Source organism: Mus caroli, unplaced genomic scaffold (assembly GCF_978045245.1).
Source record: "Mus caroli unplaced genomic scaffold, Mus_caroli_1 scaffold_11, whole genome shotgun sequence".
NCBI classification, from domain to species: domain Eukaryota; kingdom Metazoa; phylum Chordata; class Mammalia; order Rodentia; family Muridae; genus Mus; species Mus caroli.
Window position 1 is genome coordinate 93111401 of NW_028227266.1, and position 15765 is coordinate 93127165.

Sequence of the window (15765 nt, forward strand, 5' to 3'; positions counted from 1 at the left end):
GACCAAAAGTAGACACTAGAAAATATTGTGAATTTTTTCCTTAAACTGAAGATTCACTTTGGAATCAGAGAACCTGAGATAAGAACTAAGTAGTTGAAAAATAAAATTGTCTTCTTCAGAAAAGGGTTCTTTGAGTTTCTGCTTTCCCACCATCAATGACATCTAAATGAACATAATCACTAAACTTAGGCAATAATTAAAAGTCATCCAATACAGTAACATGAATATCAAGTTCAGGCTTAGGCCAAGAAATTAATTTGCCTTTCTCCTCAGTTAGAGATAGACACACAAAGACAAGATAGAAGAAAATAGCTTCTCAATATTTTCAAATCATTATAATTTTCTTCTTGTATTTATCTGGAGACACAAGGTCATATATAGTTCAGGTTGGCACTGAACACAGTATTTTTAGCCAAGTATTATATGTCTTTTCCTGAGGAGATTTGTACAAACATCTGTTTACCCTAAATAGGGCATCAACAATGGATTGAAGAGATGATTTCATCAAAGTACTACTTGGTGAACCCATTAGTTTCCTGGGCTTACTTACAGAGAATAGGTGACAAGACTACTAAGTGCATGGGTGACTCCAGCACAGCAAATCATCAGAAAATATGAATCTCTGCACCACATGGGGGAAGCTCAGCTGATCAGACTCTTCACTCCCTATTAGTTGTAACTGCTAATAATGGGGGCAGGGGAGGTTATGAATCTTCTAAGTTTCAGGAACTTACTGAGACTTGTAAAATGCTTGATTCCTAAGTTTTCAAAGGTTTGCTTACTTCCTAGATTGAGGAGCTTAAATGCTTAAATCTGGGGGAAATTATTATAAAACAGGGATATTATAAAACAGGGAGGCAAGCACTGAACTTTTTATATCCCTGCTTCTAAGTGCTAGGATGCTGGTATATGTCACTACACCTAGCCAAATCAGCTTAATTTAAACCATATTTTGTCTCTTACTTAAATCTGTGGAGCAAGGGTTCCTGAAGTGATATATTCAGTGGTCCATATGGTCAATCAATAGATTTACAGGTAACATAAAACTTTTCAAGGAAAAGACAATAGAATAATTATGTTAACAAACATCCTGGAAAGTCTTCAAATAAAATGCTTTGTTTTTCTTGTTACTACTATCATAATAATCACTGACTGGAAAGTTGTGGGCCTACTAAGAGTTTAATGATCAATTCTTCTTACATATCCTTCAGTTAGCAGAATGCACTTTCTATTTCTGATGGTGAATATTCTACCATTTATACTTTTATAATTGTGAGTTTAGTATTTTCTCTTATTAAGTTTCATGCAGAGAAAATGTTCCCATTTGAAAATTTGAATCACTGACTCCAAAGAGGTTCAGTGATGCATGAAGATAATGTTGACAATAATAATAATTTTGAAGACTCAGAACATCAGACAAATAAAAGGGCATGGAACTCCATCGCAACGTAGAAGTTAATTTGTATGCATTTCAATAAGTGAATATTCTAGTGTGATGATTTTGCATAAACAGATGAAAATGGAAAAGAATATCTGAAACTGGATGTTTAGAGAAACAACATATCTATTGGCTCCCAGCCCACTTCCATTTTGTGTTATGAAACTCCTTCCAGAAAATGTCATAAACCCATAGAAGCCTCATGTTTTAAAGATAATAAATATATGATCATGTTTTTTAATGAAAAGTTAATTTTGTGGCCTGGCCAAAAAGGGAAAGCTATAGAACCACATCACACAGTAACTCATCCCATGACCCTCATTTAGCTCTAAGTCACTTTAGAAAACTTCTCTGTTAAATTGTAGCCTATGACCTCATGTCATCGTCAGCTATAGTCAATCGGTTTTTCTACACCAACTCTTTCTTTTTGTTGTTTTTGTTGTTAATTTATGCTTGGTCTTCAGGCACACTACCAAAACATTTCAGTAATAATTAGCAACTTCTGTCCTGACTAATAACATTTCTAAGGTCACCCAATTCCTTGGGATGCTTGCTGTGAGTAGCTGGAGCCTGTTAGTGCATTAAGGAGCTTCCCTTCTGTTCCAAGTCAAGAGTTTTTAACATCAGCTGGTATATTTATAAAATGTTGTAAAGGCATCACTTGAGATAATTAAATGGCATTTCCCCCCTTTAATCTGTTTCTGCGGAGAGAATTGCATTAGATTTTCTGATGATGAAATGCCTTACATTCCTGAGATAGTAGCATCTTTAAATCACACCTCTCAAACCTGGCACTTTCTTTGCCCGTGACTCACTTTGATTGCTTCATCTATGCCTAGCTATCCTTCTGATCTGCAGTCCTCCCCACCCTTTGCGTTGCTCATCATAATTGTGGCTTCAAAATATTAAACAAAAAATACAAGAAATAAAATGTTGTAAGTCTTAAAGTGCTTGCCATTCTGAGAAGCGTGATGAATTTTTGTAATATCTTACTCCCTACCCAGAACAGAAATCATTCCTTTGCCCAGAGTATCCATCGGTTTAGGCTGCCAGACACTTATCACTTAGAAGATGCCTCACTCACCAGATGAACTGTCTCAGGATTGCAGAACTGCATGCTGGGTTCACATAACCTTGAATTATTTAATAACAGCCCAACGCTCAAGGGTAGTGATTCTGTCAACTCAGATATTCCAATGAGAAGCTAGAATGGTTCTTTTGTGCAAAAATGTGAACATTCTTAACTTAAGGAAAGAAAAAATAAAGAAGCTTCTAGTTTAGCTGCTGAGATCTATGTTAATAATTGAGCTTTAGAATTATCAAGGAAAATAAAGCTTTGTACTAATTTGTACCTACATCCCAAACTAAAAATTAAAGGGAGAAAAGCATTCAAATATAGTGCCCAGTACACTAGCCACAGACACAGACTACCACCCACATACACTTATCCTCTTCAGATATGGGGAGTTATAGATAGGATATTAGTGGGGGTTAATTATTTTGTCCTAGAATAATAATGTCTGTCTTGGTTTTCCTAAAACCTAGCTTAGAAAATTAATGAGATAGTCTTATGCCATTTGGTCACCTGGAAGACCTGCTGATCCATGACAACTCATTTCTTTTGCTTCTGATGAGTCAGTAAACTATGAGGCACTAAGAGAAAATAAACAATTTTATGTTTAGGTATGCATGGTTTTAAGTGTTTTAACCCTTGTTGTGTTATTTGTTGATTTATATTTTATTAAACAGGTTTTACTCCTAGAACACAAGATATATTGTTTCAAATCTAAAAATAGTACATTTTCAAATATGCTCGTTTCCCTAGAGCTGGTTGTAGTCCCTCTATTATTTTTGTTACATTTCATTATTTATATTATCAACACCTTGTACAAATCTAGCAAATATTTGCCAATATTGCCACCTATTTCCTTGACTTATCAGTAAGATTTTATTCTATGTATATTTCCCATTTTATCTGTAGGAACTTCTTTTTCCTAACTGGTTAGGCTTGTATTTATCCATCGAGTATGGGTCTCATCCCAGCTGGGCTCTAGCCCTGGATTCTCCGGATCCTTCTTCACCTCTGGCTGATTAATGCCATCCATCTCTTAGAGCCCTGTTTTCACAAGTGCCCCACCCTCACCCCCCATAGCACTCTGGACAGTCATCAGTGTATCTTCTTTATCATTCTCAGGAAACTGCAAACTCATCCTAATCAGATTCACTATAAAGATTAAAATGGAGAGAGGGGGAGCAGAGAGAGGCAAGATCGAGAGAGAGTGAGAGAGTGAGGAGGAATGGCAGGACAGTATGAGAAACTTAGGACTATGTATTAAGTAACAAAACATTTCACGTAGCAACTTATAGCCTGAAGGTACATCTTATTATGAGGGCTCAGAGACATCGTGTTTATAAGGAATAATTGGACTAATCAAAGATGAGATTGCTGGCATGGTGGTGTATACCTTTACTCCCAGTTCTCATGCAGAGACAGCTGGATCTTGTGAATCTGAGGTCAGCCTAGATTATACAGAGAGTTCCAGACCAGCCCAGGCTATATAGTGAGACCCTATTTCAAAAAGAATAACTAAAAGAGTGAGATAAACAAGTTAGGAAATGAAGATATGGATGCAGATTCCTGTAGAAAGGGGAGAAAGGAAAGTGTAAGTGGCTGGGGATGGTGGTACAAACTAATCCTAGGATGTATGAAGCTGAAGAGTTCAAGGCCAGCCTGGGCTACATGGAGAGTTCCAGGACTGATTTTTTGCTGCATAGTGAGATTGTCTCAATAAATAAATAAATAGATAAATAAATAATGCAAACATAAGGATGTGCCACCCAAAGAATGATTGAAAGGCCTAGTTGATAGTTGATTGCCTCAAAAGATATTGCTGCCATTTTAATTTGTACTTCGGGGACTGTATGAGAGTGACTCTTTTGAAAGTTGTAATGAGAGCACGTGGGGAGATGTAAGCACTTCCGTGCATGCAGTGGCGATGGCTTCTGAAATTGATTATAAGGTTATGGGTTTCTAAAACGAGCTTAGGAGTTCTGAGGGGTTTGGTTTTGTTTATTTCTGAGATTTATTTTTAGAGGCAACCACCAACTTACAGAGACCTTGGGAAGTCAATTGCAACATTCTTTTCTTGAACCATTTGAAAAGTCACTGGCACCGTGTCCTGTCACGGACAGACCATGATTATGTACAACTCTGACAAGAGCATACTTTTCTATAAGCCACTTTGCAAGCATCCGTCCCAGGAAGGGACCACTAATCTGAACTTACTCCCAAGAGGCCACCCAGATTCTTGCAGCAGTCAGCCACACCCTAATTGATTGGCTGCATTCAGGGACCTAGGTTCCTTATGACACAAGTCTCTTTTTCTCAACTTTAAGAATCTTAATGCTTTGACTATTACAGCTGAACTGTTTCATAGAATGCACTTCAGTTTGTGTTTACCTACGATCATTTTAATTTGTCCCACTGATAATGATATTCACGTTGATCATATATAATTAACATAGGGTCTGCGGGATTTTTCTCAGAATGTCTTAGTAGCTCTTTTTATGAAAAGGAAGCACTAGGGAGTGGTGGCACACACTTTAATCCCAGCACTCGGTAGGCACAGGCAGGTAGATTTCTGAGTTCAAGGCCAGCCTGGTCTACAGAATGAGTTCCAGGACAGCCAGGGCTATACAGAGAAACCCTGTCTTGAAAAACCAGAAAAAAAAACAAAAACAAAAACAAAACAAAACAAAAATTTAAAAAAAAAAGGAAGTTTGAAATATTTACATATTCTGTCTTTACTTGGTTAATTAACATAATTACATCATTATGCATGAATGTCTTCCTATTTCATCAGTATGTTATCTGTTAAAATTATTATTTTGATGTACAAGTTTAACTTGATTTGGGAAGGGTTTGGATAGAATCTCTCTAAGACCTGAGTTAGACGATGAGTACTTATTAAGCAATCCCTGCCTAGGTTCTAAAATCAATATTTCTTAATGCAGAGAGCGGGGGGGAGAGAGGAGCTGACTCCCCTTACTTTATCATGTTTATTTATATTATCAACTCCTCTGGTTCTAGCCAATATCTAATCTGTGCTATCACCCATTTTACATCCAAGGACTCAGGCGTTAGCTGAGGGCTCACATCGACAGCCTCCTCATTCCATTCAGACTCTGGAATTCCACACATGGCCACCCATCTCTGAGTTCTTCCCTTCTCCCTGACCCTGCGCAGGCCTTTGGTTCACCTTGTACTGCCTCCCATCCTGGTAGATTTTTGACTGCTAGCCCACACTGGCCAGCTATGCAATCTACTCAAAGCACTTGGAAAGGAAACAAGGAAGAAAGAAGCCCCATTCTACAAAGTCTGCATGACATTGAACTCCCAGAGACATTTCTTACAAGTATCAGTATTCATCTATTCACATCAAGCAAACCCTGGGTATTTATTGAACACCTATGTGTTCAGCTGAGGGGATTTGAGAAAAGTATGAAAAGGTTCCTGTCATGTCGTTCCTTGGAAGATGTGAAATTAAAGAGGAAATAAAACAGTAAGAGGCATTTTATTTCCCATAGCAATAGAAATACAAAAAGAAAAATATGTAACTATTAGGTTCTCAGATGGACATAATACCAAGTTTGCTTTGAGGCAACCTTTTTATGCCTGGTGTTTATGCCTTTCCTTCTGTTTCCATCAAAGCTCGATTGCTACCAAGCCTTCCGTTAATGACTCGGCACAAGGTGATAAGCTCCACTTTGTATGATTGTTAGAGCATGGACCACCATTATTACATTAATATCCCTGTCATAAGAATGAAAGCATAATCAAGTTGCAGCATATTAATTTTTAAGTAGTCATTTAAAAACCACAGAAGAAAAAGAAGTATATTGTAGGGTGAAATATGAAAAGTGCTAGGATGATCTCACAATCCATATTAAACATGACCCTTAAAGGTTTACATTTCATATGTAGAAAGGAACTAAGGATGGACCTCAGTAGTAGAGAGCACATGGCCAGCAAATGCTGGCCCCCTTGTGATCCCCAGAATGAGTAGGTAGGGGAGGTGGAAGACAAGGCTTACTTCTGTGTTCAGACTGGGAGTCCACTTCACCCTGCCTTTTAATTAAACTCATTGGGACTAAACAGAGACAAGGAAATCTGGTTTCTGTGAACTATGAGCTCTTTGCAAGCCACAGCTTTACTCTGTAAACTGCTATTTTACTGGTGCAATATTTAGAAAGAAACAAAGCTAAAATGCACCCTCGCTAGAGGTAGCGACCCACAGGTTATTAAACTTCCAGGAGTCACAGACTTTTGCTAAAGGATGGGTTCCTTGCCACCAAAATACAATACTTTCATCCCTAGACCACGAAGACATATAAAAGAAAACATATATCAGCTGCTCAGACTAGCTAGCTGAATGTCAAATACTTCGTGGGGATCTTAATATTGTGTCTATATGGGTCCTATAAAAATGTAACTGATCCTATTAGTGTTTATGTGATATGGTAATTAATTCCTCTGTTATCCCAAAGCATTGATTTAATAACCTCTAGTTTAATTATATCAGAGGCCCAGGACACAAAGGTTTGCAATGTGCCTATACAGAGAATGTATAGGCTTGCTTCAGGTAAGCTAATCACAGGCTGGAGAGATGACACAGCTGATAAAAGGCTAGGCTCGCACCCAGGAAACTAAGCAAGCTCATCTCTTTGGCTTAATTTCCTCTTTGCTCACTTTATTATTTTGTTTTTATTGATTCATTTCTATGTTAATGCTTCTTTTGTTTTTACATTGATAATATGCATGCAATTTATAATGGGAATACTCAAATTCCTCTCAAATAAAATTTAAAAGTCTAATAATAAAAGTCAATCATTGGAGAAGAAATTTGTTTTCCAGGCTCAGCTCCTTCAATGATGTATCAACCCAAAATGCTGAGTCAGTAGATGACTCACTCAGACACAGGCTGTCAGGTTCCTTACTGCAAGGGAGCCATGCATGGTGCTCCAGGAAGAACAACAGAGGCTCCACATACTGAGAGGGTCTCTAAGAGTCTTTTATTCATGTATTCTGTTACTGAACACTTGGCATGAACCAACAGGAGGATAGAAGAAAGACCTGGAGAATGTACTTGTACTTGGAGAATGTAGTCGTTGTAGGAGATAGACATAAGGTCAACTAGCTGGAATATAAGGAAAAATAAACCATGGGGGTCTCAAGAGCTCTGTGGATTAAGAGCTAGGACAGGTAGTTGTCTACTGGGAAAAAAGTGAGAATGACATCTGAGTTGAACCTTAAAGGATAGCAAGGTTGAAAAGACACAAAAGATTATAAGACATAAAGGACAAAAAGACCAATAGAGAAAATGGGTAGGTGCTTCCCCCAACAAAGGACTGTCTCCTAAATATTTAACATAATTTCCCCCAAAACAACACCAACTGGAAACTGAATGTTCAAACACATGAGCCTGGGGAGGTAGTTCTCATTCAACCCATCATAGCTTCTTTCAAATGTTTAATAAAATAAGAAAAATAATCTAAACAGAATATGTAAAGCAGGGTTCTATGAGAACTGAAATGGAGAAAATGTACTGTGAGCTTGCACAAGGAAAACTGCTCTTCTTCTTAGGAACTAGCTTAGATCCAAAGGGTGCTGAAGAGTTGCATGCCCGCTCCACCAGCTGAACAGGCCAGCAGAGACTTAGTTATTTATAAACAGTTTTGGTACCCCTTTAAGTCTGTGCTCAGATGTCTCCAAGGGAGTTTATTATTTTAGTGTGTAGAAGAATGCTTGTACTGACATCTCAGTCAAGCTTTTTTAAGTCATAGACTCTAGGGGAGCATACATAGCCATACACAGAGCCCTTTTGATAATGCACACCTATGTAATTCCAAATGCTGTACTGTTGGTGGTAATGACACAGTTAATACAGGGTCTGGAATATAGGACGGTGAGCTATAAGAAAGATAACTCTGGGACCCAGTAACAAGGATAGTTCATCACATTGACTGCCAAGACTGTGCAAAAGACTGTATGAACTGAGCTGGAGAGATGGCTCAGTCAGTAAAATGACCCGGTCCAAGGTTTGCAAGAGAAAGTGGGGACTGAGGGCCAAGAGACTCGAAGAATGAAGACAGTTTGTCGTCTCAAGTCGCATTTATTGGAAGGCAACTATGGGTATATAAGCACAAGCTGATGGGTACAGCTGAAGACAACCACAAGTCCAGGATGTATAGGAGAAAAACAAGAAGTTATCAGAGTGTGTTCAGCTGTGGTGGGCTTCTTGCAGAAACATCATGCTAAGAAAACAAGCCTCTAGTCAGGGTGGAAAAGTAGCACCTGTAAGTAAATAGCCCGAGATGGCTACAGGGATAAGAGCTGCTTTCTGCTAAGAGTTGGTTCCCAACAGTAAAGCATTTACCGAGCAAGCATGAGAACCTGAATTGAGTTCCCCAGAAGTCATGTCAAACTGAACACAGTAGCATGCCTCAGTATTTTTTTTCTGCTTAATAGTTTTTAATTTTTAATATTTTTATTACATATTTTCCTCAATTACATTTCCAATGCTATCCCAAAAGTCCCCCATAGCGCCCCCCACTTCCCTACCCACCCATTCCCATTCTTTTGGCCCTGGCATTCCCCTATATTGGGGCATATAAAGTTTGCAAGTCCAATGGGCCTCTCTTTCCATTGATGGCCGACTAGGCCATCTTTCGATACATATGCCTCTAGAGACAAGAGCTCCGGGGTTCTGGTTAGTACATCATGTTGTTCCAACAATAGGGTTGCAGATCCCTTTAGCTCCTTGGTTACTTTCTCTAGCTTCTCCATTGGGAGCCCTGTGATACATCCAATAGCTGACTGTGAACATCCACTCCTGTGTTTGCTAGGCCCCGGCATCGTCTCACAAGAGACAGCTATATTTGGGTCCTTTCAGCAAAATCTTGCTAGTGTATGCAATGGTGTCAGCGTTTAGAAGCTGATTATGGGATGGATCCCTGGATACAGCAGTCTCTAAATGGTCCATCCTTTCATCACAGCATGCCTCAGTATTACTGACATTCCTATGACAAAATGGGAAGAGTAGACAGGAGAATGTCTACAAGCTTACGAGCCAATTAGCCTGATGTACATAGCAATGAACAGGGAGATACACTGTCTCAAAAGAAGGTAGAAAGTGGGGACAACCCCTGAGGCTTTCCTGATCTCCAACATGCATTGTGACATGCATGTTTACACACATACTTGCATATATGCATACACACATGAGAGGAAAGGAGAGGGGAGAATGAATATACAGTCCTATCAAACCATCAAAGAAACCAGTCAGCGAAGAGAAGCCCATCCCTTTGATAGAAGGCCCCCTCTCCCTTCTATAAAGAAAGGCAGGGCTGCTGAACTAGGACTCTAAAGCTCTATGCTCACCCCAACTCACTCCATTCTGTGGAGTGAGTTGTATGCCTCTCCTCTCGTTCTTTTTTGAGTATAGTTTTTGAGATTATAATACAATTACATTTGCCCCCTTCCCTCTCTTTCTCCCAAGCTCTCCCATGTACCCCTCACCCTCTCTTTTAATGAATCTAGACTGTCACTGCTGCCCGTTTCCTGCTCAACCCTTTGTCAAGGTGCAAAAACCTACACAACCCATCATGGGCATGCCATGCCCCCAATATCTCCTCAGTAACACCGACAGATCCTTGTTTTCCCAATAACTATATATATATATATATATATATATATAAAGATTTTTATTTATGTAACTATAAGTTATATTTATATAACAATAAAATGAAAGGTTTTGCACCTGATAAGATAAAATTATCTATTTGTCCAAATTATCTATTTGTTTTAGATATTAAAACAAGTTTGTCGCAAATTAAACCAGCCAACATGACTCAACATGAAGCAAATTAATGCCAAAAAAAAAAAAAATCCCAACAGTTGATAGTTCTCGCCTAGGAACTGGTGTTCTCCTTATCCAGGAGGATTTATATTTAGCAAACTACATTTCTCCTTTCCAATGTGTGTGACAATCTGCTACAAGGAAAAACATAACTAAAACTGTCAAAAACCAAGCTACTGATAGCACATTCGTGTGACAGAGCAAATCCAGGCTGACATGCTGTAATAACAGAAGCAGTGCTGTCAAAGGGCCTCAGGACAGCCACCCTGACACCTAAAGGACAAGCTTCTACAATAGTGATCGGTCACATTTTGTGGGGGAGAATACCCCTGAGTGCTTGAGAGTGTTATGTGATGCTGTTACATTGTTGTGTTCCATGTGCATTTACAGGACACCTCTAATTGTTTATGTAAAGCGTGGGGGAGCAGATAAAGGTGAACATTGTAGAAATGCACAACAAGCCACTGGAAAGAGCAGATGCTGAGTTCCATACAAAAGCATTTGCTCCCTCGTCATCTGCACATCTCACTCTGCAGGGGGAACCAGCTCATGGGTAAGTGAGCTCTTTGTCAAGGAGTTCTGAGTTGAGACCTTATCATTTATTTTGCTCTGGCAACCATGGTGAAACAACACATCTATCTAATCTTATCAGCTGGTATTCAATGCCATTTTTCCCTCTTTTCAGCACAGTCGCTTGGACAGATGCCTTTGATCTTCTTTCTTAAGGTGAAAAAAAGCCTAAGAAGAAACACAAGAAGAGAACTTCAGGGAAACTGATAACTAAAGTGTTTGAAATTAGATATAAAGAATTCGGCCCTAATGGAGAAGCAGTGGAATACACTTAAGGGGTGTGCTCAGCAAGAGTCTCCGGTCTGGCTGCGCAGAGGTTGGAACAGGAAGAGAGCAGCCTAACAGGGTCCTGCTGGATCCAGCTGATCCACTCCCTCCCTGCTCCCTCCAGGAAGCAAACAACTGAAGACAGAAAGTTCCTAGAAGCTGATCCAGGACCTGTCTGAGGGGTCTGGGAATAAAGCAATGGTCTGCTGCTGGGAAATCTGTTATCACTATCACTACGCTGCCGGAGATCCACTAACTTCACCTAGAAACTATATAAACAAAAAGAACATTCCAACTACAGTAGATTGTTTATAGGCCTGGGGACTGCCTGTTGTTAACAACAGAGGCACCAGCTACACAAGAGAACCTCTTAACTCTGAGTTCCTCCAAGGAGAAATGAAGGGTTGACCAGTAAACAGCATGAAGAGCATAGTCACCTGAGCAATTCTGTGATGCTCCGCGGGCTTCCATTCACTCAGTTACTGAAAAGAGCAGTCCACCTGGGTAAAACCATGAGGTCTCTGACTGATTAAAAAAAGAAAGAAAGAAACCTATTTTCTTTCTGTACACGAAGACCATAAGAAAGATTATAAACATGCCTCTCATCAGAAGCTGTTGATTTAACGCCGTGCATAAAATTAATGATATTGACCTCATAAGTTAAATTATATTTATTCTAAGCATTCCTATTCTATCCAAATAAAAAGAGTAGCACACATTAAAGCCAATGAAGGCCTATAGATGCACAGCAAATGAAGTAGGAAGCAATGTTGTCTGAAAAAGGAGAAACAAACAATAAGACTTTGTGGGTACAAGCCTAACTATTTATGAATCAAACAAGATATGTCTCTGGGCTTCAGTCTATTGAGCTATAAAACAAAAAGAGCTGGGCCTCAGCAAGTGTATGCCCCATTGTATAGCTGTCTCATTGGATTGTTCTACATGCATTTAAATTATTCAATACCTGTGACATGCACAATACAACATTAGGTAAAAAGTAAATTCGTAATCATTATTAGCTGTTAACAAAGGCTAGGGCATAGCAGTGGTAAGAAACATTTGAGCAAAAGTAAATGACCCTGCATGTTTGACAAAAAAAAAAAAAAAATCAGTTATAGTCAGAGAAATAATAGTCACAACTTTCATAATACTCTTAGTGAATTCTTTTTGTTGTTGGAGGTGAAAAAGAAGGGAAGGTGGAGAAGGCTTAGCAGAGAAATGGAGAGAAGAGAGGAGATATTAAACCATACACAGGGTTTTGTGTAATCTTTTATAATCTTCTTTGATCATTAAATATTCAATGTTTTCCTAGGAAAGCATAACTATATCTAAGATCTGCTTTTTATTTGGCAGAATTCACATTACAATATATATTTAAAGATTAGTTAGTTTGTTAGTTAGTTTTTCATTAGTAGATACAGTAAGAAGAAAGTATATCAGTATTGAAAACGAAGAAACAAAAGTTAGCAGTGGTTGCCTTTCCATACTCTATAAGAGACAGCTTTTGTTTTTTAACATCTGGAATTCTCTTTAGATATGAAATTACATGGAAAGAGAAAGGTCAAAGGTAAGGTCAAAGAAACTGATTTCCCTGGGCTGCCCTGCATGTAGTGGGAACATGGGAATAGGGAGGAAAGACTCAGGGATCCATGGTAACCTTGGCATGAGTGTGCCAGGCTCTATGAAGGATGTGCCAGTGAGAAGTCCCGGGGTAAGGGAAATACTGATTACATTCTATAATGCTGAAATTTGAAATTCATCACAGAGCCTTGTCTATCAGCCCCATCCCAACTTCCTTGTTACCATTCTTATACTTAACTGTCTTCAAAGGAGACATTTAAATCAATGACAGCTAAGAAAATAGCAGAAAATAGATGTCTTGTGCAAAGTAAAACACATCTCAAAGAATGAACCACAGAGAGTAGAGCCAAAGATGATCACGTATGTACAGAGAATACACAAGAGGAAACTGAAAGAGTAAGGCCGGAGCTGCAGAGATGGCTCAGTGGTTAAGAATGTGTGGATTGTTCTTCTAGAGGACTCAAGTTTGATTCCTCGATATCACACTGGGCAGATTACAACCACCTGTAACTCCAGCCCCAGGAATAATGCAGCTCCTCTTGCCTGCTTGGACATCTCTGACCTCTGCAACCTGTACCCCATATACATAACTAAAAACAAAATAATAAAATATTTAAAGAGCAATAAATAAATAAATAAATAGTAAGCAAGCAAAGGCCACACACCTTTTCTATCGCCATCATCACCAAACTTGTTTGCCATGTATAAAATGTTAACAGCAAGACCACCATTTCATCCAGTTGCAATAGAGACTGGACTGATGTAAAAATTTAAGAACACAGAATAGCTGCCAATACTGTGTGCTCAACAAACATTTACTACTTAAGTCTTAAATCTGTGACTGACGCAGTCCCTAAAGAAGATATGAAAATATTTCAAATCTGAGCACAAATGGGTATATATTGTTCTGCAAACCCAGGGCAAGATGAAGAGTCAAGTACTGAAGCTAGGATGTAAACACCAGGATAAACTTGCCATTCCTAAACAAACTGTACCACCTATCTAATGATGTGTCTCTAGAACAATATCCCTGCAAGAGAAGCCCTGCAAGAGATTGAAGGAGACAGAGAAGGTCGCCAAAGCTCTTTTATGTTAGGACTTCTGAGTTATATACATGATTTCCACAATCTGATCAAAAATTTCTCAAAGTCCGTGAAATGTCTAGCTCAACATACCATTTTAATTGTTTGGCTCAGATGCTGTTTTTATTACTAGGTATTCGGGACAAGGTTAAATTACATGCAATCGGCTCAATGTAACAAACTGAAAAAGTAAAATACCATTTTAGGAAGAATTTACAGGAAAGTAAACAGATGCTTCACAGTTTCTCCTGTCCAGGAAATTTGCTACTCTAGAATAACTCAGTCCCTGAAAGTATCGGAAAATTTCATTTTAGTTGTTATTTACTGTTCTTTACTGGCTCATTATTCTATTAAACAGAAAACAACTGTGAAATTTTTTCCAGCTGTTTATTCTTTCACCAGCTTTGTGCCTTTGTTTTTCCTTTAGCCATGGTGCCAACAATCACTGACTGTGTAGGGTGGTGGGCTAAGCACTGGGCACTGTGTACTAAGGTGTGCTGAACTCAGGTAAGGCTGTGTTTTAACAGAACATGATAGTGCATATGCTAATACCAGCTGTGTCCCAACTTATTACAGAAAGAAAGTTTGAGAATATTCAAAACACTATGGCATATGTCCAAAGAACTTACAAACCAAGTCTAGGATTCTGAGACAAGATGGTCCTGATCTTTTCAGACATCCCAGGACTAGAACATGATGACATAATGGTGAAGATTTCAGGAAAGGGTAATATCACTCTGTGTGTGTGTGTGTGTGTGTGTGTGAGAGAGAGAGAGAGAGAGAGAGAGAGAGAGAGAGAGAGCACAAAAGGAAGGGAATGATGAATTTTTGGCAGATATGAAGATTGCTGATAATAGAGAACACTGTAGAATCAGGAAGACCAGAATTGATTCTGGATAGTTTTGCAGTCGTCTGGGTAAGCAGATCATGGAATCTTGAGGCTCTTGCAATTTTCATTCGCTGCTAGGAAGGGAAGCAGCAGCTATGTAGGAGAGAGGCACTCCTTTGAGAGAAAGGAGTAGTCTCCTCTCCATTTGATTTTTTTTCCAAGTAAACAAGAAAGGTACTTCAGGACAATTTTCAGATAATTTAGATCTCCTTTTCCATGTGCTAGACATCACACTATAGAGCGAGGATGTCACAGTGCTAATTGGATAAACGTTCCTGCTACAGCAGCTGGGAATTATAGACTAGCACAATTAAAGCTATGGTGATCAGCTTCACCTGAGCATAACATCATTGTTCACAATGTCTAAGAGATACTTCTGCTACTTCTGCACTTATTTTAAGGTGTTTAAAAAAAAAAGGTACATTTATTTATTTATTTATTATTTTTTATTTTTTATTTTTACTGATATTGCTTTGGATAAAGTTAAAGGAGCATACATTTGAAGAAATGTGGGAATCTATGGCTAAAACCTGCCAAGTCAACCATTAACAGGTAGAACAATTACCTCATGGCTGGGCTGAGGTAATTGCTCAGATTAAGCACTTGTCACAACAGCTTGAGCATACCTTCTTAAGTTCAAATCCCCAGAACCCATGTAAAATCTGGGCAGAGGTGTGCACTTCTGTAATCCTGCTGCACCTACAGTGAGATGGGAAGAGCAGGCAGCTGATTTCCTGGAAGCTCTCAGGCCAACCAACACATCTATGCAGTGGTAAACACCACAGCCACCCCCGGGGGCAGGGGGGGAAGACAGCCCCTCAAACGGGCGAAACAGATGAAACAGATTAACATTTCACTTATGTGCCTGTGTGTGAGCACAAAACACTCTATCGTGAACTTCTCAATGCTGTTAGGAATTTTACTTAGAACATTCTTCCGTCCCAGGAGTTGAAGGATAGACTGCCCAATGCCAGTGTGACTATTCTTTCCACAAACCTGCAACAACTGAGAAACACACAC